Genomic DNA, 25080 nt, shown 5'->3' on the forward strand with positions numbered 1-25080 from the left:
ATGGATCTCTTTTAATTAGGCCAATTTTTAGACCACTAACCTAATTGGTGCTATTCCATTAAAGTATGAGAGATACGGTATTAGACTTCTGTATATGCACCAGGAACCTGGTCAGTTCTAGACATAAGGGAAGATATTAGACTTCTGTATATGCACCAGGAACCTGGTCCGTTCTAGACATAAGGGAAGATATTAGACTTCTGTATATGCATCAGGAACCTGGTCAGTTCTAGACATAAGGTAAGATATTAGACTTCTGTATATGCACCAGGAACCTGGTCAGTTCTAGACATAAGGGAAGATATTAGACTTCTGTATATGCACCAGGAACCTGGTCAGTTCTAGACATAAGGGAAGATATTAGACTTCTGTATATGCACCAGGAACCTGGTCAGTTCTAGACATAAGGGAAGATATTAGACTTCTGTATATGCATCAGGAACCTGGTCAGTTCTAGACATAAGGTAAGATATTAGACTTCTGTATATGCATCAGGAACCTGGTCAGTTCTAGACACAAGGGAAGATATTAGACTTCTGTATATGCATCAGGAACCTGGTCAGTTCTAGACATAAGGGAAGATATTAGACATCTGTATATGCACCAGGAACCTGGTGAGTCTAAACTAGTGTTGAGCGCGAATATTCGAATAGCGAATTTTAATTGCGAATATCGGCACATCGAGAATTCGCGAATATTTAGAATACAGTGTTATATATTTGTAATGACGAATATTCGTAATTATTCTTTCCATCTGAACACATGATTCCTCCCTGCTTCTTGCTTGTGGGCCAATGACGTCATTGGCCCACAAGCAAGAAGCAGGGAGGAATCATGTGTTCAGATGGAAAAAATGACAAAGATTCTAAAAACGACTATATAGCACTATATTCTATAGTGCTATATATTTGTTTTTGACCCACGCCTGTATTGAGCGTGCAATATTTGCATATTATGCCATCATTACCTTGCCGATTTTCGCGTAAAAAAAAAAGAATCTCGAATATAACGAATATATACGAATTCGCGAATATATGACAAATATTGTACAAAATATTCGTGAAATATCACAAATTCGAATATGACCCCTGCCGCTCATCACTAGTCTAGACATCAGACAAACTATTCCTCTTGCATGTCAACTTAGTTGAAGGAATAATATCCATCCTATAAAATGTATGTTGTACCCAATCTACTCAACCTAGACATGTAACCAGCTAACTTGATGTGTTCTTCACATAACATATTGAGGGTGTACCTGTTATCTGACCTCCCCAGAATTTATTTTGCATCCCATTCCTGCCTCCAACCCATAGCCATTACGATCCAGCGTGGGTTATAAACTGACATCAGATGAATTCCATGGGCTGCTACAACTTGCATGCTTCCTCTAGTACATTCATCGGTGTTCATTTTGCATCTCTTGAATTTTAAAGATGTAATTCATGTTCCCCGAGTAGCCGTGAGCTTCACCACAAGCTGACTTTCCATTTGTCATATTCCCCACCCTTCCCTGTAATGTTTTATTACCAGAGAGGTAATGTGATCTATCAACAGCTTGAGAGCCCTTGGCTCTCCTAACAAACCCCTTCACTCCTGGTTGTAATAAATCGTCAGGGGCAAAATCACCTCTGCTATAACGCAACCACATTCTTCAGCTACTTTGTGCCATTTATTATATCTGCCTTTACCTTCCTGACATTGCTGTCCTTTTTATTCTACTCATTTGCTCCAGTGAAATAATAAAGCATGATAAATGATTGATTTCTTAGGCAAAACTGGGATAGGGAGCCAGAAAGGAGTTCCCTCCAGTGTTACCGAAATTCTGATTCATGGCCTTATGTAATAGAATGATGGAATGAGTGCAAAACTATTAAAAACCAATTGTGAAGCATAATTATGTAATAAAACCTATATGACCAGTAAGATATATAGGAAGAAAAGGTTCCTAGTGGCCTAGAAGACAGATAATGTGCAAATACAAATATTGGGGGTCATTTTTAAATGTCCGTGGAACAATATTTTGTTGCACTGGTATTTTTAAGCCATCCTCACCACTTGTAAGTGGCAAAAGCCCGGCAGGGGTCAGGACATTGGCTCTGACAAACTCACTGAAATTTACACTTGGAAACAGGTGTAAAAGAGGAGTGAAAACGACTCCAGTAAGGGACTGGCGCAGTTCCCGGAGGTGTACCTAATGTATGATGAGGCATGCACCTCGTCATAAATGAGGTGCTTCCTCTGGCATCGCAGGGGCTGTTAGAGACAGGCGTTAAAAGCCGGTCTTTGATAACTGACCCCATTGACTGCATCAATACTACATGCACATAGCGGTAGAATAATTACCCCAATATGCCCCTAGTCTTCAATCATTTTGCATGTAATGGATTGTGCAGTATTCATGGTCAGTGAGCAACACACCCCACAACAGGGTCAGTCACCTTATCAGATTGCTCGGCTGGTTTCAGTAATTACCTTGTACTTTACACAAGATAACATCTGACAGCTTAATATGTGATAGACATAAAGAAATAATTGGCCATATAGACAATAGCAGGAGAAAACCATTGGTATAAATCACGATTCCAAGCACCAGGGTAGAAATGACTGTTCCAGATTAAGTGGATTTCTACAACTTCTGCGTACAACAGGACCTAATATATACTGCTAATAAATAAAGTATATACATGGATCACCATACTGCGTAGTCCAGAAGACAAACCAGATGGAGTTGTGAGGAAGTCATTGACCTCACTATTGAGGTCCTGATAAATTAATTAAAAGTATATAGAGAACAAGGTAAATGACGACCAGAAGGCATAAATGTTCCACTATAGTCACATGATCATTTATCTAATGTAGCACAGATGTCTCTGAGATGTCTTACAGATATTGTCTGGGAGTTTACAATAACAAAAAAAGAAATTGGACAATCCCTTTAATTCTGTCCATTCAGTAGGTTAAGGTCCACAGCTTACTCCTTTTCTCTTCCTCTGTTTCCCGCCACACCATATACATGTGACACTGTACACTGACCTGCTAACATCACCTATAGGTACAGTCCTAGTGGGGATGGGGGGACATCCTCTGCGTCTGGAGGAAAGAAGGTTGGGAAGTTGGGAAGGAATTTTTCCCCCTAGGATAAGGAAAATTGGCTTCTACCTCACAGGTTTTTTTTGCCTTCCTCTGGATCAACTTGTAGTATAACAGGCTCAACTGGATGGATGTCTTTTTCCAGCCTTACAAACTATGTTACTATCCCAAACTGGTATCAGATGCTTCACAATTATTAAGAGGTGCATGTCTCATAATACGTTTGGCACATCTGTTCAGGTTTGTGTGCCAGAATAAAATCTACACCACCAAGGGAGCTAGTGTAGATGTAATAAATGTGCCAGACCAGCTATGCCCAGCCCCACACCAAACACCTGCTGCCCCACTCAACCCACTTTTTTGGAAAAGTAGCGAATGGGGTGCAAAAGCCCCAAAAAGTTGCTAAATTTGGTGCCATCAGGGTGTGCATCAGGGGATAAATGTCCTCCGATATGCCTAGAAATACAATCACTGCATATATTACCTGAGAAGCTTTCTGGTCATCCTAAAGAATTTCCATTGATAAAATAATGGTTTCATAATATTCACGGTCGGAAAAATCCTACAAAATGTGGCCTTTCAATGTAACTAGGCTCTGCTCACTTCATGTTTGTGCCATAGGATATGGCGTACATCATGGCACATCCAACAGGTATTTACAATAGATTCGTGACAGGTGGACACTCAGATTTCTGTTGCAGATTTGCAGCTGATGTTCCACAGCTCCAGTGAGGATTTGACCCTTTTGAATGGACTAACAGTTTTTCAGTGCAGAATCTGCAAGAAGAATGGACATGGACAAAAATCTTGCCAGACTTTACTTTAGGACATGTTACAAAAACCCAGCTAACATGCTAAGAGTTAGTATTTGAAGTTCATTTGCACTGTAAAGCATGTGGTCAGGATTTGTCTTCATGAGACAACGCCTTGCAAACTAAAAATTTTTATTAGGTCTTTACGTAAAATAATAGGCCTATAAATACAAGTTGTAAATAGCATTTATTCACATGCTCGTTTCTACTGTTTTTGCTAGCGTTAAGATATACAATGATCACAGGAAAGCTGGGAACCAAATTTGGATCTTAATGATAAGGTACCAGTTGATTTTGTGGCTGTTCCTGACTACTAATGATGGGGTCTAAGCTCTTGAATGAACACAAACAGTATTTTCCTTCTGCTGCTTAAAAACAGCTGTACAGATCGAAGCAGGCAAAAAACTCCAGTAATAAGCCACCGCCAATAAAACCTTGGACTTAGCAAACACCCAAGCCCCGTAAAATGTATGCTAAATCCCAAATCTAAATTGTTCTGCTCTAAATATTTGATAAGCCTGCCCTAATTTCTGTTCCCTTTGATAGTCATACAAGAAAGAACGTGTTTAAAGAACAGGGATGGCATAGCCCAAGCCAAAATGGGCCCCCTCGTAATAATTTTTAAAACCAACACACTCTGACTTCTTTACTCATTTGATAACTATCCACCCTCACAGCATCTTCATAGAAGTTGCAGTAGGGGCTTCTTTCTCAAAAGCCCTTCTACAATGATATCTGATTGCTGGGCTTGTTACCATAAAACACAGCTTCACCTTACTAGAAAGGTCAGACCTTATTCTACGAGCCAGGTTGTTACTAATGGCATGGAACATGTCCAACAAATTCGTGGGTCTCCGAGACGTACGTGCAGGAGGTTCTAGTGCCAAACAAGACTGCATACTGGTAAACAACAGTCGTGTCTGTCGGCAGGTTCATCCCTGCTATAGTCTTTTATGAAAGTTCCTGAAAGTCAAAATGAAATGCATCCCTATCACACTTTGAACAATTTGCTGAAAATAAGTCTAAGAATAAAGTGTGATCTATTGGTTTCAAGATAGGAAAGGTTTTGCGCCAGGAACAAGAAATCATTGTAATAACAATTGGGTTTTTGAAGAGGCTGCTGGAAGAGTATGAAAGCCAATGAAATCATTACGGGAGCCTCCTGTGGCAGCACAGAGGCCGTACACGACGTAGAACTCTATAAGATAGTTGAGTAGCAAGCCACCAAGTGTCCATGGAGTTCAAGCCATAATGAGTTTAGGAGCTTGTCGCATAATAGCTGCCTGGAAATGTGAACATTTTGGAAAGCGTGGCGGAACATATCTATGAGACGTCAAGCCTCTTGGGCACTGCTTCCTACGGGAGACATGATAATGAAATGAAAATTCAATGGAAATACAGTAAGTAGGTCAGATCTACATGTATTTGCATTATCAAATAGACCTTTTGCTCATTACCCAATAAAACTAGAGACAACAATTATGTAGAGAACTGAAAACACAGCATAAGTCATTATTGTGTGCTCGGCAGCCTCCCTGCTGCCACCAGACATATTGTGACAGACAAGCACCTTAATCACATGTGATCTATCCTCCAATCCTATTAACTGATTAGATTAATACACCAAGATCTATTAAACCAAAATCACTATGCAGAAATCTATTAATATCTCATGATCATTTCTTACAACACATGAAGTAAATTGATATGGAATTACTGTGGGAATAGGAAACATTGCTGCTGTCTAAAGCTGGTCAGATACATCAGATATACAGTATGTCTGAACCTGCTGATTCCATCTATTGTCTATTGGGGCCTCCTAAATCTCCCTGATGGGCGATGTCAGGGGGGTGAAGGGTCAGACACTTTGATTTTGTCATACCTTATCCTTTTGTTCTGGAAGAGATAAGTCGCCTGCCAAAAGTGTCTGCAACACACAGATGCTTGGCCACATGGAGCACACGTATGTATTTGGAATTCGGAGACATAGCTGTCGGCCTAACGAGCATTCGGCCAACAATTATCTCAAGTGTCAGCTTAACTTTAAGTGCGACTGTCATTAAAACTTATGTCTGGTTACAAATGTGCCCATATCTCCTTAAAGAACCTTAAAGGGGTGGAATGAGTCACAGCAGAGAACAAACGCTTTGGCAACTGTATGGCTTCTGAAGCCTTTCTTGCTGCTGAGCTTTACAAGAAGATTTACTTGTAGATGTACTTGAATGGAGGTATAAATGGCATCCTGTTTCCCATCACCCTCATAGAGGCAAAAAAATTGCTAGAATCTTAAATGGACACTTCCATCCCAAACTTTTTTTTTTATAAGCTCAGGGTTAGGGTTTAGGTTAGAAAACAATTTTTTTGAATTTCTGTTTTTCTTTTTTGCCGTACTATGAAGTTGAAATTGTAATATAGAATATTGTCAATAGATATGATAAGATCTATATAGATGAGTAATCCATAGTCAGTTTACTGCTGCTGTATGGAGAATATTTTTCCCATAAACAACAGAATCTTCTAATGGAGACTTTTTCATGTCTCATATTCCTTCACCAGGCTTTGTTCACACCTGCATCTGAGGCTCTGTCCAAAACCTTTATTGCAAATTCCATTATTTTTACAGAAAAATAGTGTTGCATTAGTGCTTGCACTGGACAATAGATGATGTCAGATTTGGACTGTTCTTTTTTACAGACATCACTGAGATCCTGAATAAGACATATTCATAAAAATTGGCAATTTTCCAGATGTCTGCCATATTCATGGAAATGAGGCGCATGAGTAATATTCATTGACATAAACCTCGAACTATCCTTCACTGAGGTCTAAGCCACAAAACATGCAAAATTGTCACATCAGGAGCCAAATGGGGAATGCTGATAGTATCAAGAACAGAGATGTAAAACTGGGGTTAACCTATTGATTTTTTCGGCATACATTTATGCAATCGACATAGTGGAGATTTTTCATGAGAGGACTTCTTAAAGTCACTTGGTTGGAGTCTGTTTTACCGTAATTTGCCATACAATATATATTTGATAGATTTGACGGATCTTTAAGTCTAACACTTCTGTCTGGAGATGTTACTCCACTTTCTACACCACACCTTTTACTGGAGTAAGATTGGGACTACTTTTACGACTGTGTTAAAAGATGTAGTTGAAAAAATCTGTTTGAAATCAGCTTAACAGACTAAGGCCTCATGCACACGACCATTCAGTTTTTTGCGGTCCGCAAACCGCGGATCCGCAAAAAATGGAAGCCGCCCGTGTGCCTTCCGCAATTTGCAGAACCGAACGGGCGGCCCATTGTAGAAACGCCTATTCTTGTCCGCAAAACGGACAAGAATAGGACATGCTATATTTTTTTTGCGGGGCCTCGAAAACGATCCCATTGAAGTGAATGGGTCCGCACCGAGCCGCAAAAAATGCGGTTCGGATGCAGACCACAACAACGGTCGTGTACATGAGGCCTAATCATGGAAACTTTCAAAATTTGACACACATAATCCCAAAAAGTTGCAAAAACTGGTGCAAAGGAAACTTCACTTAGCAACCAATCATATTGATCATTTCATTTTCCAAAGGAGAGCTGAAAAATGAAAGGTGGAATCTGATTGGCTGCTATGGGTACCAGTTTTGAGAAATCTTTTCCATTATTTCTAAAACTTCTTGAGCAAAATTCTGGAGTGCAGAGCTTGATACATTCCCACCATAGACTTTTCTCCAAATCAGCACTTGTCTACTGCTAGGTATTAAATGAGAACTAACTCAACACTGCTATGTATAGTTATCTAAATTCCTGCTCACAATAGGTTAAGCAGAGTCCAAGTTTCCCTATATATAGAATAAAATCCCCTTTGAAGTCCGGACCCTTATCTTAACATATTAATAGTGTCTCTAAGTTCTTCTTTTGATCTTGCCGGAGGGTAAGACATGCTTTTTGGTCATTTGTTTGTTTCTTTCTTGGTTGTCTATTCAGAATTGAAGATCTTACACAAAGGGGACCTTATAAAAACAAGAAACTGAAAGGAACATGTGGATCTGTCCTTATTTCCCTACAGGAATGAGCATTGTTAAATTTTTTGGGATGGGTTTGTCAGACATATCACATTTGAATTGACTTCTCAATGTTGTTTTCCTGTTCTGTTAGAAGAAATATACTGTATTTTAATAAGAATTATCAGAAGCACGATGAGTTATCGGTCCAATGCCTGGAGCCCATTTACTCTGGTTCCCCTATGACAAAAATTCATGTCCTTTTATCAGGTAGTATATATCCATATACTAAGTGTCTTGAATAATGCTGGATGTGGAAATTGATGTGGATGATTTAGATCCACAAAATTTTTCTGAACCTCAAGAATGCATGACAGGAAGTCTTGGGACACTCGAGCTGATGGGCTGGAGACACTAGACAAGTAACTTCTAACTATGACATCTTTACACAGGATCATCTGAATGTGTGATCTGACCCCCAGGAACAACTCCCATCAGTAAAATGAAGGTGCAGTACCCCAGACCTGGCGTTGTCTGCAATTTCTTGTTGTTATGTATTATGTATATGTATTGTGCTATGTTCTGCTGTGCTCTCTAGCAAAGGTATGGGTATGGTTGGTAATGATTGGCAGGAACAGTTATAATAGCCCTGTTACTTCCCTCTTGATAGAAGTGGGCTGGTCCCACTTCCTGCCAGGAGGGGGGGGGGGGTTCAAGCCCAGACAGATTGGAGGAAGGAAGCATAGGCCAGAGCTCCTACTCCAAAGGACTGTAACCAGTGTACATATGAGACCTTCAATGTAGGAAGAGTGCCAGAGTCAAAAACACTGCTTTCAAAGACCTTCAGTGTGCCTAAACAGCAGAGTGATCAGCAAAAACACAGCTTTAAAGACCATGCTGCAGGTGAGGGACTACAGCTCAGACACTCATCACTTGGACCTCTTCCAGGCCAATCTAACACCAGATCTGTATCCCACCGTGGCTACCTATATCCACAAGTATATGCAAGTGCAATTTAATTGCCACTAACTAGCCAGCATACCTCATCACTTGTTGAGTGAAACTGCACTTTGTACCTACTACTGCTGGATTTGAAAAATAAAAACTTTTATACTTTTACTTTCTGGCCTGATTCTTCAACCGACTTTTGCACTGCACTGATCTCCAGGGAGCAACGGCCTGAGGGAGTACACCGTGGCATAACATCTTATCTAGACCACTACCACTCCCATCCTCTGCACCGGAGGCCCGCTGCAAAGGGGCTAAAACACTTGTGTGAACAACTGAATTGGACAACATTGCAAAACTTGGGACACCCAGATTTGCAGATGTGTATTAGTCCCCTTATTCTACAGATCATTAAGGTCTGATCCCACACTGATGGCGCTTTACACTACACTGAGTTTTCAGCACTGGATTGACTGAGTGTTCCAAATGTCATGTCTGAATAGCATAAAAAAAGTCTAGTGTATAAAGTTTAAAAATAGTTTAGAAAAAAATACAATAAATGTAGCTCCAATATCTACATTAATTTCTATTCATCCCTCACCTCCAAGGTTCCTCATTATCTGTGACTCTGATGTATATGGATGTACTGTAGATGTGTAAGACATAACAGGCATATTTAATAAAAGAGCTGGTAAGAGAAGGGAACAGAAGAGTTAATTTCGACAGTTCAGCTCCTCTTCGTGATCCAATGGCTGCCTTTCCTAATTAGCATGTCAGACTGAAAATAGAAATTCAACATATGATGCTGCTCAAGCTGATATGTAGGAAGTGTCAAGCTAAAACAATTTGGTGTTTATCGGGTGGGAGGGGCGGTAAACATAAAATTAACGGAAAGGGGTGGGTACAAGAAATTGCACATCTGAACATTACCGCATACCTCAATATCACCATGTTTATTGCCGCCATACTGTGTGCTGAACATGGGAAAAAAATCTAATTAAATGTAAAGGAGAAACTAGTGGCAGACTACATTGGAAAATATGGGGAAAAAAAGTGCTATGACATATATATATATATATATATATATATATATATATATATATACACTGCTCAAAAAAATAAAGGGAACACAAAAATAACAGATCCTAGATCTGAATTAATTAAATATTCTTCTGAAATACTTTGTTCTTTACATAGTTGAATGTGCTGACAACAAAATCACAAAAAAAATGGAAATCAAATTTTTTAACCCATGGAGGTCTGGATTTGGAGTCACACTCAAAATTAAAGTGGAAAAACACACTACAGGCTGATCCAACTTTGATGTAATGTCCTTAAAACAAGTCAAAATGAGGCTCAGTAGTGTGTGTGGCCTCCGCGTGCCTGTATGACCTCCCTACAATGCCTGTGCATGCTCCTGATGAGGTGGCGGACGGTCTCCTGAGGGATCTCCTCCCAGACCTGTGCAACGTGACGTTGGTGGATAGAGCGAGACATGATGTCCCAGATGTGCTCAATTGGATTCAGGTCTGGGGAACGGGCGGGCCAGTCCATAGCATCAATGCCTTCGTCTTGCAGGAACTGCTGACACACTCCAGCCACATGAGGTCTAGCATTGTCTTGCATTAGGAGGAACCCAGGGCCAACCGCACCAGCATATGGTCTCACAAGGGGTCTGAGGATCTCATCTCGGTACCTAATGGCAGTCAGGCTACCTCTGGCGAGCACATGGAGGGCTGTGCGGCCCTCCAAAGAAATGCCACCCCACACCATTACTGACCCAATGCCAAACCGGTCATGCTGGAGGATGTTGCAGGCAGCAGAACGTTCTCCACGGCGTCTCCAGACTCTGTCACGTCTGTCACATGTGCTCAGTGTGAACCTGCTTTCATCTGTGAAGAGCACAGGGCGCCAGTGGCAAATTTGCCAATCTTGGTGTTCTCTGGCAAATGCCAAACGTCCTGCACGGTGTTGGGCTGTAAGCACAACCCCCACCTGTGGACGTCGGGCCCTTATATCACCCTCATGGAGTCTGTTTCTGACCGTTTAAGCAGACACATGCACATTTGTGGCCTGCTGGAGGTCATTTTGCAGGGCTCTGGCAGTGCTCCTCCTGTTCCTCCTTGCACAAAGGCGGAGGTAGCGGTCCTGCTGCTGGGTTGTTGCCCTCCTACGGCCTCCTCCACGTCTCCTGATGTACTGGCCTATCTCCTGGTAGCGCCTCCATGCTCTGGACACTACGCTGACAGACACAGCAAACCTTCTTGCCACAGCTCGCATTGATGTGCCATCCTGGATAAGCTGCACTACCTGAGCCACTTGTGTGGGTTGTAGACTCCGTCTCATGCTACCACTAGAGTGAAAGCACCGCCAGCATTCAAAAGTGACCAAAACATCAGCCAGGAAGCATAGGAACTGAGAAGTGGTCTGTGGTCACCACCTGCAGAACCACTCCTTTATTGGGGGTGTCTTGCTAATTGCCTATAATTTCCACCTGTTGTCTATCCCATTTGAACAACAGCATGTGAAATTGATTGTCACTCAGTGTTGCTTCCTAAGTGGACAGTTTGATTTCACAGAAGTGTGATTGACTTGGAGTTACATTGTGTTGTTTAAGTGTTCCCTTTATTTTTTTGAGCAGTGTATCTATATATATATATATATATATATATATATATATATATATGATATGTCCATACATTGAAATATATAATATATTATGTGGACGTACCCTGTATGTCCAGCATTGTATTCTGGATGATAAATGCAGAGTAAAGGTGAACTCACACAGAGCAGATTTGTTGAAGAAATTTCTGAATCTGCCGGTTGTGACGATTGCCCAGAATGGATACAATTGTAGAAAACTGCCAGCTGTGCGAAGTGTCTGGGTACGACCTCAAGGAGTGGCTATACTGCAATTGGGATGCAGCGGTCTTGCGGTAAGTGCGGCTGTAAGAGCAGCATCATATTAAGTCATTAGAACAGCATTGCCTATTTGGTCCTCCTTAGTCATGGTCGCATTGTTTTGCGGGTAACCAACAATGAAGACCGAATAAACAATGTATTCTAATGAGATGATACGACGCTGCTGTGGCTCATGTGGCAGCAGGACACTGAAACTGCAGCATGGCCGCTCCATGTGGCTTAACCTTTAGTCTATACAACTTTACAGTACTTTCCAAAAGCATGCCAGCTAGCAGAGATCCTGAAAATGGTGAGGAATTGAAATATAAATGAATGTGCCAGGCTTTTTCATTGAACAATGAAGAAGCTTTATTTTACTTACATACAAATGGAAAATCCTTTAATTTGATAATAGATAGTACGACGTACAAGCAATTTGCCTGCATTGCGTAAACCCGTGCAGAAACACTCCCCTCGCTACTGAATAAATGAATGAACATAGGCTACGGTAGACCTGAACACTAAGTGGGCCAATTACAACTACACAATCCAGTCATGCATGACGCATAAGGTAGATGTGAAATTTGAATACACGTTTAACTAGAAGATACCTGGAATATACGGTATATGGTGGAAGTGAAATATACTTTTCTGCTATAAAGTAACATAAATGCCTTATTTCTGTCCCATATAATTATTCACCCTTCGAATTTAATATACAAACATTTTAGAAAATTTGGCTTTACTGAATGAATGTTCGTTCTTCTAAAGTGTCAATACCGCAGGTGCACAAGCAGGTGCCAAAGTATAGAATCTGAGGATTTTTATTTCTAACTAAACCACGCAGCAAAATGGGAACGCTTAGAAGGAAGGGTTCTGGTTTATCACGAGAATGACAAGTTGATTTCAATTGCTATTTGTCATAGACCAATCTAGCAACAAAATCTAGGGTCCATCAGCATATTAGTGGCTATATATCAATGGAGCCCTGACACTTGAAGATTCAGGGTAACCTTCATAGTTCAGTCGCCAGACAAAAAAGTTCTTATAATTGGAGAATTAGGACAGCAGTGCAGTGATTTCAATCAGCCTAGTAAAAATGTAACTTCCTATGGCATAGAGTAGGGATCAGCAACTTCCGGCACCCCAGCTGTTCTGAAACTACAACTCCCAGAATCCTACTTTCAATTCTATGGGAGTTACAAGAGCAGCCAAGAAACTGTGCATGATGGGATATGTAGTTTCACAGCAGCTGGAGTGCCGAAGGTTGATCCTTGACGTAGAGCATACATACATTCATATACATAGTTTTTCCTAAAAGCCAGCTAAATGGACATGTCTAGGCTTACAAAGGGTTGAAGCATTGCACGTAAAAATAATCTAGAACATACAGAATAATCCAGAACATCCAGAATTAGTTTTTCTGCACCCTTTATGCATTCTCATACCATGCAGGGTGCTCAGGTCCATTCAGTGTGAAATCTATCAGATAAGCTCTCTTACAGCTCAGTATGTAGCCATTTACTCCGTTCTCCTGGTTGCTCAAAAAGCTGACATCACTTTTAATTGTATATTTATTTTATCTAGTTTAGGCTAAGTTTATCTATGCATTTAAGGCTCAGTTAGAAAATTCCACCAAATTAAAAAAAAATTTTTTTTAACATGCTGCACTTTTTTTCTGAGATAAAATGACAGACGCTAGGATAGAAACCCAATAGACCTCATTATAAGTCAATAAGTCCATTGGATGTCATTGTTTTCCATCATGTGACGGATGCGTCACGGCACTGAATTTTATTCTTCTGCTCCTATGACTGAACTGAAAAATTATAGGGGACATTTATTAAGAGCTGTGTTTTCCATGATGGTCTCAAGTCCCTTTGTGCTGCCGGAGGATACGCCAAAGTTATGTAGAGGCGCAGACCTCTACATAAGTGTAGTGCTTCATCCAGCAGGCCGTGCATCAGAGTAAAGAGACACCAACTGAGCCATCACAGAACTTATCTGATGGATTTCACTGAGCGACACTGAGCAGCCTGCAATGCATGAGAATACTTGCAGGTTGTAGAAAACAAACAGAGAGTCAGAGACATTTTAAATAAAATACAAATATGAAAATGTGGTTTTGTATCCCTTTAATACAGCCAATAAAAGAAAAAATGGAGCTAAAAGATGTCTATTGCTTCTAATATATGTTCATGTGATGTGTCAAAGTAACCCCTGTCCAATAACGCATACTCTTAATGTATGTATAGTATGTTTCCATGCTATAGTGAAGTACCAGTGGATAAAATTCAATAAAAGCATGTGCCTATCTCTTCCAAGATTTCAATATATTCTCATTCTCAGCCATCAAGCATGACGTGCATGCCCGAGTTCCTGTGAAAAATCAGACCTTAGCTGTTTTGCTACAAAGGTTGCCAGAAGTCATCATAGTCACTATTCACAAGATACTATAAAGTGAGCGTAATGTGGAGGAATTGTATACTGCTGCAGTATACTAACCAGTCAGCCATGGAAAAACACTTACCATGCAACAGACCTAGTATTGTTAGACACGCTCCATGATTAAATGAAGTGCACAATGCTAATGAATGCAAAAATGGGTTCACTTTCAAAGTGTGGCCAACAAAGACACAACTGTTCAACCTATCTCACTACACAATGCACTTCAAACCGTACAGTAGCGATCGCCCCCACATTATGACACAATGTGGCCTTGTTCTGGGCATACCTTATTTTTCTGACGATGCGCTGAAATGTGGCTGTTGTGCAGGAAAACTGATTGTGGAAATTTCCCATGATAACTGGCTTTGCCATTGCTGAAATCTAAGGCCACTAAATCCACGTTCTCACCTATCAAGCAGTACGAGCTTGCTTTGCTTCTTTTCGATAGAGATGAATAAGACAGCTAAGTGGGCACGGTCAGATGTCTCCCTCGATCCCATTCACTGTGAATGAAACTGTTGAAATGATTGGAATAAATGCTAGTTTGGCTCTATGGAGAGGGATCACACATGCTAGTCCTACTCTCTTGTCATAGAACTGGCGCTTGGGACCCCTTGTTCAACAGGGTTTTCCAAGACTTTTATACTCATGAATTATCCTCTGGATAGGCCATCAGTACCTGATCGATGGGGGTCTGACACCCAATCAGCTGTTTGAGAAGGCACTAGCACTCGCAGTAGCGTCACGGCCTTCTTGCAGCTTTGCCTAGGCCATTGGTTTCACATGGCCTAGGCGCAACTCAGCCCCATTGAAGTGAATGAAACTGAGCGCAATACCAAGCACAGCCACTATACAATGTACAGCGCTGTGCTTGATGAGCAGAGAGAAGACACCGGTGTCTTCTCAAACAGCTAATCGGCAGGGGGGTCCCGGGTGTCGGAATCCCACCAATCAAATACTGATGACCTATCCAGAGGATCAGTTAAAACATCTCACAAAATCCCTTAAAGCACTCAACAAGTCAGTGATGGGCAGAGTTGAAGGGGTCAGGCTCTTTACTAGGGGTGAGGATTGCTTTCCTTAAAGGGGTTGTCCAGTTTACATTACTACCCGCTCTACCAGCACATGCATGCAGCTATCAGCACTGATGTCTGATAAACAGATCATATTTACATGCAGGTCCGCGCTTCCAGGTGCTTCCCTCCAAACATGGCCAGAGATGGAGAGTTCCGTCTATCAGCAACCTCCATTCACTTACACTGGGAACAGACTGCGCATGTGCTAGGTCCCCTGTCTGTCCCCAGTGTAAGTGTCAGCTGCAGATTGATGGGATCCTCCATCAGCAGCCATGTTCAGAGCAAAGCACCCAGAAGCAGGAAAGCCTCCCTAATTCGATTATGAATTATTCATAACCACTGGATAGCAGCGCCGATGGTTTAATAATGCCTATTACTAGATGTATGCATGTGTTGTTCCTGGTACATGTGCAGCTAGTAATATAAATGCAGAATACAACAGCCATCTCTATCATTACTATCGCTTCTGTTCTTATTACTAGGTTTCCGAAAGGTTAAAACAAAATAACAATAGAAAAACATTGCAATCACCCAAAAATGCTACTGACAAGTCCGGGCACTGAGATGGACCCTGGGATGGCAGATTTGCTGCATTTCTGTACTGCCCTGTGCAGCTGCTGTGAACACTTCTCGAGCTACCTTGTGTTGCAGTGTCTATAGGGAGACGCACGTTGCCATGGCAACAGGTTTCAGCGAGGGGAGGAAAAGCCGTACACATCTCCTTGGAAGAATACTTAGAACCAACATTGTGCCCCACAGCTAGATGTATTTAGATGGCTAGAAAGTCATAAAAAAAATGAAAAAGAGAGAACACGGGACCCTATTCTCGTGATCGGTGGGGGACCAAATGGTCGGACCCTCGTTGATCACTTATCCTGTAAATTGAGAATATGTGGTCTTCATTAGAAAACACCTTTATTAGCAGTGGAATAGGTATTAGACCACACATTTACCTAATTGCAAGAATTCTTCTAGAGTTGGACCATACCTGCCTGGCTCGGGAAATTCCTGACAGCCTTGAGAACAGGGGCGTAGTTTATAGGGGGTGCAGAGGTGGCAGTCGCTACCGGGCCCAGGAGCCTGAGGGGGCCCAAAGACCCTTGCGCCGCATAAGACACTGGCATTATAGAAAGTGCATGCAGGTCAAGTTACACCTCTGGCTGGAGGGAAGGGGTTAGGTCAAGAATTTGGCATGGGAGAGGTGCTGTTTTAATTTTTACCTCAGGCAGCATGAAGGCTATGGCTCCCTGCCCCTGGCCACAAAGCACTGAGGGAAGAGGGCCCAAGCTGAACTCTTGCACCAGAGCCCATGAGCCTCTAGCTATGCCCCTGCTTGAGAAGCATGGGATCACAGGAGAAATCGTGTTACCTTCCTTTTTCTTTCCATAAAACACAATATGTGGGTCTAGGCTATATATGTTAGAGCATGCGCACTGAAACCTAAAATGTCACATACCAACACCTGGCGGGAGGCTGAAGCTATTATCTAGGTTTGGGCTAAAAACAAGCAACATTGATAAAAAAGTCTCTCTGTGAGAAGATGCAGCTCATGGTATCTTAAAGGGAATATCCTTATGTAGGGGAATTCTACAATAAAGGATTAATAACTGTGCAGAATCATTCCCTTAGTGACGTCAGGTCCTGCAGAGTTTATCTCTGGTTCATTGTAAGAAAGAATTGGGGTCATTTATCAAACTGGTGTAAAGTAGAACTGGCTTAGTTGCCCATAGCAACCAATCAGATTCCTCCTTTCATTTTTGACAGCTTGGTTTGAAAATGAAAGGTAGAATCTGATTGGTTGCTATGGGCAACTAAGCCACTTCTACTTTACACCAGTTTGATAAATGAGCCCCATTAATGTATTTTGTCTAGATTCTAAATTGATGCTCTCCAGTCCAAACTTAAAGGGCATCTGTCTGCAGATTTGCACCTATGACACTGGCTGACCTGCTACATGTGCACTTGGCAGCTGAAGGCATCTGTATCGGTCCTATGTTCATATGTGCTCACAAAAATGATGTTTTAATATATGCAAATGAGCCTCCAGGACCAACGTGGGCGTTACCGTTACACCTAGAGGCTCTACTCTCTCTGCAATTGCAGTACCCTCTGCACTTTGATTGACAGGACCAGGTGGTGTTGGAAGAGTTGGCAAATCTCCAGGGGCCACAACCACACGTTATGGCTGCCTTCTCCCAAAAGGAGCCCTCCATGAACTGTCACTGTATGTAGCACCAGGTTGCTGCACCCTTAGGCTCCATTCACACATCCACAAATGGGTCCGCATCCATTCCGCAATTTTGCGGAACGGGTGCGGACCCATTCATTCTCTATGGGGACGGAATGGATGCGGACAGCACACGGTGTGCTGTCTGCATCCGCATTTCGGGTCCGCAGCTCCGCAAAAGATAGAACATGTCCTATTCTTGTCCGCAGCTGCGGACAAGAATAGGCATTTCTATAGGGGTGCAGGGCGGGTGTGTTGCGGATCCGCAATTTGGGGGTCCGCAACACACCACGGACGTGTGAATGGAGCCTTAGATGTAGCCCCAGAGTACAAATGTGCATAGAGGGAGCGCGTGGTCGTAAAAAAGGGGGCGGAGCAATACATAAAAGGGGTGGGGCTGACAGTCTCCTGGAAACCAAACTGGAAAAGTTGGCAAGCATGCCCTTAGTGCATTACACAATGGGAATTCTCCTCGCCTGGGATACAGTAAAGGTCAAATGCAGATGAATTTTAGCCACATTCAGTTCAGCTGCAACCCAACATTTGTGTATCGAGAGACAGAAATACTGGGCGGACAATATTACATGATTCATGCTATTTATATAGATTTATAATTCCGTTTTCAGGTTAAGATCTAATATTTCTGCGATACTGCAGTCATATAAAACACTGGAGCTTAACCCGAAACCGGATATTTTTTTGTCCCCCGCCCCCCATAACACTGTACATGTAGATTATTTCCATCATCAATAGAAATGAAGATGAATACACTGGAGGCCTCCTGGGTCTTTCCGCTGCTTGCCGCAATCTGACTCACAGCGAACGCCAGGTAACAAGAGCGAAGATGCGTTGGATTATAATTCTGCTGAACACTTTTCAGATCAGGTAGCTGGCAATTTATTACCATGACTACAGCCGGCTAACAAAACCCAAGGCCTGGCCGCATCCGCAGTGGCTGCCGCCTTTAATGGGGGAGAAGGACAGCAGAAAGCTGAGATCACGTCTCCGTTCACCAGTTTGTCAGTCAGGAGGTCGCACCGGCAGCCACATGTGGAAGCCTTCTGCCCGGCTCTGACACTAGGACGAGGCTTATCATATTTAATTTGGCACTTCATTTTCTGGGAAATCGATAGAAACTAAGTAAAGAGTATAGAGTGACTCCTGGAGCCGGGGGGCAGGAGACGGAGCCGGAGTCTAGTGCGCTTCACTAAACAACCTGACCCATTACATCGGCTTGCAGGAGCTCCTCTCAGATGTTACCCTGTCTCCTATGCCACATCCAGCCATGAGCTTTCCAATCTCAGGTGGTGAATTTCCACTTTGGCCGAGGGAGCATTCACCTGACCATATCCGTTTGGAAGTCCGCATATTGCGGATCCGCAAAATATGGATGCGGTCCGTGTACAACCTTTTTGCGGGCCCCGTTGAAAACATTTCCTATTCTTCTCTGCAAAACTGACACGAATAGGCCACGTTCTATAGTTGGTGGACTGGGAACTTAAAGTGGCCCAGGAAAAAATACTAAAAGTGGCCCCGTTTTGTAGTCGGGTCCAAGTTGATGGAAGGCAGGGATGACAATACCATATTGTGGCACATTTTACCACCCCAACAGAGCCAAATACCACAGTCCATCATAAAATACATCCACAAAAACTTCCACAGGCCGACCGAGAGGAGGACCCAGGTGGCCCCCTGGGCATTGGCCCAAGTGAAATTTCCCTGTAAGGTCTATGGCCAATCCGCCCCTAGCCGCAGGGACACAGACAGTACACAGATGTCCGCATGACTGAAAATATGGTTGTGTGAATGCAGCCTAAGGGTTCATTCACACGTTCGCAAGTGTTTTGCGGTCCGTAAATTGCAGATCCACAAAACACGGACATTGGCCATATGCGTTCCGAATTTTGTGGACTGCACATGACCGGCACTATAATAGAAATGCCTTTTCTTGTCCATGTCTGCAGACAAGAATAGGAAATGTTCTATTTTTTTTGCAGGGCCGCGGAACGGGAGTGCCGCGGAACGGAACGGAAGTGCGGATGCAGACAGCACACTGTGTGCTGTCCGCATCTTTTGCGGCCCCATTGAAAATGAATGGGTCCGCACTCGTTCCGCTAAATTGCGGAAAGGATGCGAACCCATTTTGCGGACGTGTGAATGGACCCTTAGTGAGAGACCAGATGGGGAAGCTGACCAGGTGCAGCCATGCCGTAATTTTACCGCCACTTCCTGCCACACACAGGGGTGGCTTAGCCACGTGCAGCCAGCTGCACTATCTAGCCTCAACCTTAGGCAGCAAAAGGCTACAGATACACCCGGATGTATACATCAAGAATATGGGTACAGTCTGACAACCTCTAAGGTCTATCTTCCAACAGAGACTTAGCAGTTTTCCATTCTTTGCACTTTTCATACAGATGTAGCGTTTGGTGCTGATCCGTCATGGATCTGCACAGACGGATCCGTTCAGATAATATAACCGCATGAATCCGTTTGTATTATCTGTAACATAGCCAAGATGGATCCGTCTTGAACACCATTTAAAGTCAATGGAGGACGGATCCGTTTTCTATTGTGCCAGATTGTGTCATAGAAAACGGATCCATCCCCGTTGACTTACATTGTGTGCCAGGACGGATCCATTTGGCTCAGTTTCGTCAGACGGACACCAAAACGCTGGTGTCTGCCTCCAGAGCGGAATGGAGACGGAACGGAGGCAAACCGGATCCTTTTCTATTCAGAATGCATTAGGGCAAAACTGATTCGTTTTGGACCGCTTGTGAGAGCCCTGAACGGATCTCAGAAACGGAAAGCCAAAACACCAGTGTGAAAGTAGCCTTACTCTTTGTGGCTGTATTGTTTCTGTATACTAATAACTCATATTGCTATCTTAAAGGGGTTTTCCAGGTTCAGGATATTGAAGTCCTATCCTATCAATATCACATTGGTGGCATCAAACTCCTGGAGCAGTCTACCCGTCCATGGTCTACTTAGCATTGGAAGTGCAGGAAAGTGAAATAACCCGCATGGGCACTGCTAAGTGGACGACGTGCAGGTAGACAGAGTGAGGTAAACGATGAAGAGCCCTTAGCACTCTCACGATCATTGCAGCCCCTTTAAACAACTGATCAGCCGAGAGTTGGACCCCCACTGATCTGATATTGATAGCCTATCCCAAGGAAAATCCTTTCAGATAACTTTTTTGGTTTAGCTGCAATGTACAATCACAGGTGACACTTCCTGCCAAATGACAAAGTCAGCTCTACTATGTTAAAATCAAAATTCAACTGGATGCCTATGAGAAGTCAGATGAGCTGAGGAATGCTTGCCAGCATATTGCAATGATATCCGGAGACTTCTTTTCCATCTAAGAGCATCACTCATGATAAATAAAATGGTCCAGGAGGACCCATTTACTGGACTTGATATAAATTTTTGTTCATATGCATATAATTTTTTTTTATTGCCCTCTACCTGTGGAGGAATCCATACACACCTGCTCCCCATTGCTCCGACTTCTGTCTTCACTGGTCTTCCAGTTCCCGTCTGTCAACTTCTACAGAGAAAGGGTCACATGTACTGCAGCCAATCACTGGCCTTAGCAGTGACGTGTCCCCAAGTGCCACTTGACCCAGCAGGGATGTGCCCCTTGGGGATATATCACCCCTGAGGCCAGTCATTGGCTACTTCAGTGCACGTGACCCCTTTTGTGCTGAAGTTGCCAGTCGGGGATCGTTAGACCAGTGAAGAGAGACAGAGAGATGGAACGGAGCAACGGGGAGCAGGTGACACTGGATTTGTCCTTGGGTGTTCCAGGCTGGAAGAAAGGGGGGGGGGGGGAGAAAAAATTTATTAAAAAACTGGACCGCCCCTTTAAGGTAATGTATAACTGTATTGGCTAAGTGTGCATCTCATAACACAACAGCCCAATGGCCAAAGCCTGCCATTGTTCAAAACTCACTTCATGTACGTAGCTCTAACCCATCCTATATGGTCAGTACAGGAAGACTAGATGGTCTGCACGTGAAGCAGGACTATTCAGTAAGTTATAGGGACCCTAGATAAAATATTATTATTAATGGTATGATGCCTATATATGTACTTTGAGTCAATACAGTCTATCTATCTATTATCTATCTACCTGTTTGTCCCTCAACTATCTATCTATCTATTATCTATCTATCCTTTATTATCTATCCATTATCTATCTATTATCTATCTATCTATTATCTATCTATCTATCTATCTATCTATTTATCTGTCTATCTATTAATATTATCTATCTATCTATCTATCTATCTATCTATCTATCTATCTATCTATTAATATTCATTATCTATCTGTTATCTATTAATATATTAATTATCTATCTATTATATATCTAATATCTATCTATATATCTATATATCAGTTATCTCATTATCTATCTAACTATCTATCTATCTACAGTATCTATCTACAGTATCTATCTATCTATCTATCTACAGTATCTATCTACAGTATCTATCTACAGTATCTATCTATCTATCTATCTATCTATCTATCATCTATCTATCTATCTATCTATCTATCTATCATCTATCTATCTATCTCTCTATTATCTATCTATCTATCTATCTATCTATCTATCTATCCATTATCTATCTATTATCTATCTATCTATCCATTATCTATCTGTCCGGTAATTATCTATCTATCTATCTATCTATCTATCTATCTATCTGTATCTATCTCATATCTATTTATCCAAACACAGAATACTTAACATAAAAACCAGGACACCAGCTAGCAGTACCATGTTGGGTAACAGATACATATAATGCAGCAATAATACCTGTACACAAGGACATGTATCCTTCCTGTAAGTACAGTATAGGAAGCTTTGCTTATTATGACCTTTTTCTGAAATCTAACCTCCGTAAATAATTTAACAGATTTCTGTATGAATAGTGATTTCTTTAATTATCTCCACCCTTCCATAAATATTCATATATCATGATTTGTACTTTTTCCAAAATGCAGATAATCACTTGTACTAAATGAAGGCTGCTATTTATGGCACAAACTTTTGCTGTAGCGTCAGTGGCAGCAGAAATGGAAGGAGATGCACAGCAGCAACCAGCAATGGTAGCCGAAGCCTTGCTGTCCTGTCAGTGGACGGCTCGGAAGTCAAGCCCATCCAGTATGTGCCCTATAAAGAGTAGCCGAGGGCTGGTAAACCTTGCATTTTGGATTCGAGTCACAGCCCCAGTGCGGCCCTGCTGTGTACTGAGCGCAGATAAAGCTCTGCATTGCTTTTCTAAATAAAAACCCAATTCTAGATCCAATCATTTATGACAGATAAAACACATCGCCCCTTATCAAGGCAACCTATTCCCTGGCTTGCTTTATATTCAGGCCAGATTACTACGTACGCTACTGCCAAAGCTGAATCGGTCGTTTAACTGTTTGTGCGCTTGGATAGCTTACTGAGTTAAGAAAATACCATAGGTTTATCTTCAGTCCTATGTAAAACCTCCGATCTTGCTCTGGGTACCAAGTTATAAAGTCAGTCGTAATACATAGACAATCTCAGCTCTACTATCCTGCACAATAAAGCCTGCTACATCAGTATTTTGCCATTCTGTGCCCCCTCCCCATTAAGAGACCATCATTTCACGTCATGTTAACTTCTCATTGTGTGAAACCCACCATAAGGACTAGCAATACAGGTCTATCTTGATTAATATCCCCCCTTTTCTGCATTGGTCTAAGTCAGAGAACGCTCATAAGCAGATAGAAGCAAATGGTGACAATGTAAGCAGAGATTTGTCACCCACCGCTAAAGGAAATGTGCTTATCTAAGTGCAGATTACATAGGAAAGGGAAAGATGAGGATGCCAATGATTTCCGTTCTGGTCCGACGGACTTCATCCCTATTTCTACACATCTAAGGCAGAGCACTAAGGGATTACACCGTTAGGAAGTCTTAACCCTTAACGTCGAAGGGCTGACATAAAATGCTGGCCAATACGTTACGAGAAGCCCCCCACCCCCGGCACTGGAAGGGTTTAATATGACACACACACACACAAAAAAGGTTTAGACAGAGATAATATAGCAACGTCATACATATCACAGCGAGTCCATGGTGAACCTCGACGGCATTGCGTGCTCGGTACGGTATTGTGCTCTCTTTCTCTCGTAGGCTCCTGCCGACAGCTCCAAGGGAGAAATCCGTTTACCGAGTGCCCAGGAAAAACATAAGAATCACGTTCACCAGCAGCAAGACCACGATCACTGCAAAAACCACCACCGTTTGGACATCCAAGGTCATAGTGCAGTGCAATACATTATAACGGTCGAGGCGGGGGGCTGGAAGATTTTGAGGTGTCAACCTTTGCTCTGCGAAACTGTCCATACATCCAACATGTTAGAGTAGAAGGGGGACATAAAGCTTCTCTTTCTTCCTTCACCGTTTTTTGTTCCCCCCCCTTCCCCTCTTTAATCAGATCTCTCTCTTTTTTTTATGCCTTTGCTAAAAGCACTTATGGAGTGTAGAGAGGGGGGACGTCAGCTGGGACTTGAAAATGCAGAAATCTTTAGCAGAAAAAAAAAAAGAAGAGAGTAGAGCTGCTCGTGTCTCTCCTGTGTTTTAATTGGATTCCGTGCAGATAGGGCTGTGCATGAGATGAGCCCTCCACAGATTTGGAAGCTGCTTCTGGGGCTGCTGCGGCTCTGCGAGAGAGGCAGCGGCAGTGTCATGAAAGGCGGGCTGGACGCATGCTAAGCAGGAGGCATAGGGATTTAACTGTCAATCAGAGAGCTGGGACCAAGGATGGTGATTAATCCTTTTTTCGAGGCAACAGTGGGTATGATAAGATGGATGAAGCTGCTGCAATGCATACAGAGCATCTCTTTATATCAGCAAGGGAGGAGTGCTTGGGCACAGAGTGACAGGAATGTGTGAGAGGGGCAAGGGGGTGGAAAGTAGAGAACTGAAGGGGGCGGTTTTGAACACGAATCAGAAGGAACCGGCAGGGGGATCCTTATAAAATGAACGGGTCCAGGTCACTATGATCAATAATGGATGACCAGTATCTTGATATTAAAGCGCGTCTGTCAACCAAATGTTCTCTTCAGTGTGTATTAGCCAATCCCATTTAAATGATGTTGTAAAGTCACAGTTTCAGATGTCTTTCTTCATCCTAAGCGTTAGAGGACCTGCCCCTGTCCAGAACACATCATTTAGCAGCCTCCATAGCTAATATACTTCCCATACACTGCTTTGTGGCAAGGGGCAGAGGAGCACATAGCCTTCATGCTGCCTACCGCCCCCTCATGTCAAATTCTTGACCTAACCCCTTCCCTTCAGCCAGAAGTGTAACTTGACCAGCATGCACTTTCTATAATACCAGTGTCTTCTTATACAAGGGTCCTGGGCTCCCTCAGGCTCCTGGGCCTGCTACCTCTGCACCCCCTATAGCTACGCTCCTGCGCACAGGCCAGCTTGGGAGGAGTGGTGGTGGCTATAAGGGTGGTCTTAGTTCTCACAGTGACTAATCCTGATCCAGCGCTCTCCCAGTGCAGTGCTT

General features: G+C 42.6%; 1 protein-coding gene across 3 annotated transcripts in view; it reads right to left on the bottom strand.

The window, feature by feature from the left end:
- The window catches only part of ARHGEF9 (Cdc42 guanine nucleotide exchange factor 9), a 400716-nt gene that overhangs the window by 158722 nt on the left and 216914 nt on the right, over nucleotides 1-25080 (bottom strand). The window contains exon 1 of one of the 3 annotated variants that reach the window (XM_040442124.1): nucleotides 23618-24110. The exons of the other annotated variants lie outside the window; for them this stretch is intronic. The gene's annotated coding sequence lies outside the window, so the exon portion shown is untranslated. Of the gene's footprint in view, nucleotides 1-23617; nucleotides 24111-25080 lie in introns of those variants that run through there. 3 annotated transcript variants of the gene reach the window in all.

The sequence above is a fragment of the Bufo bufo genome, chromosome 8 (genome assembly GCF_905171765.1).
Source record: "Bufo bufo chromosome 8, aBufBuf1.1, whole genome shotgun sequence".
In the NCBI taxonomy this organism is placed as follows: Eukaryota; Metazoa; Chordata; class Amphibia; order Anura; family Bufonidae; genus Bufo; species Bufo bufo.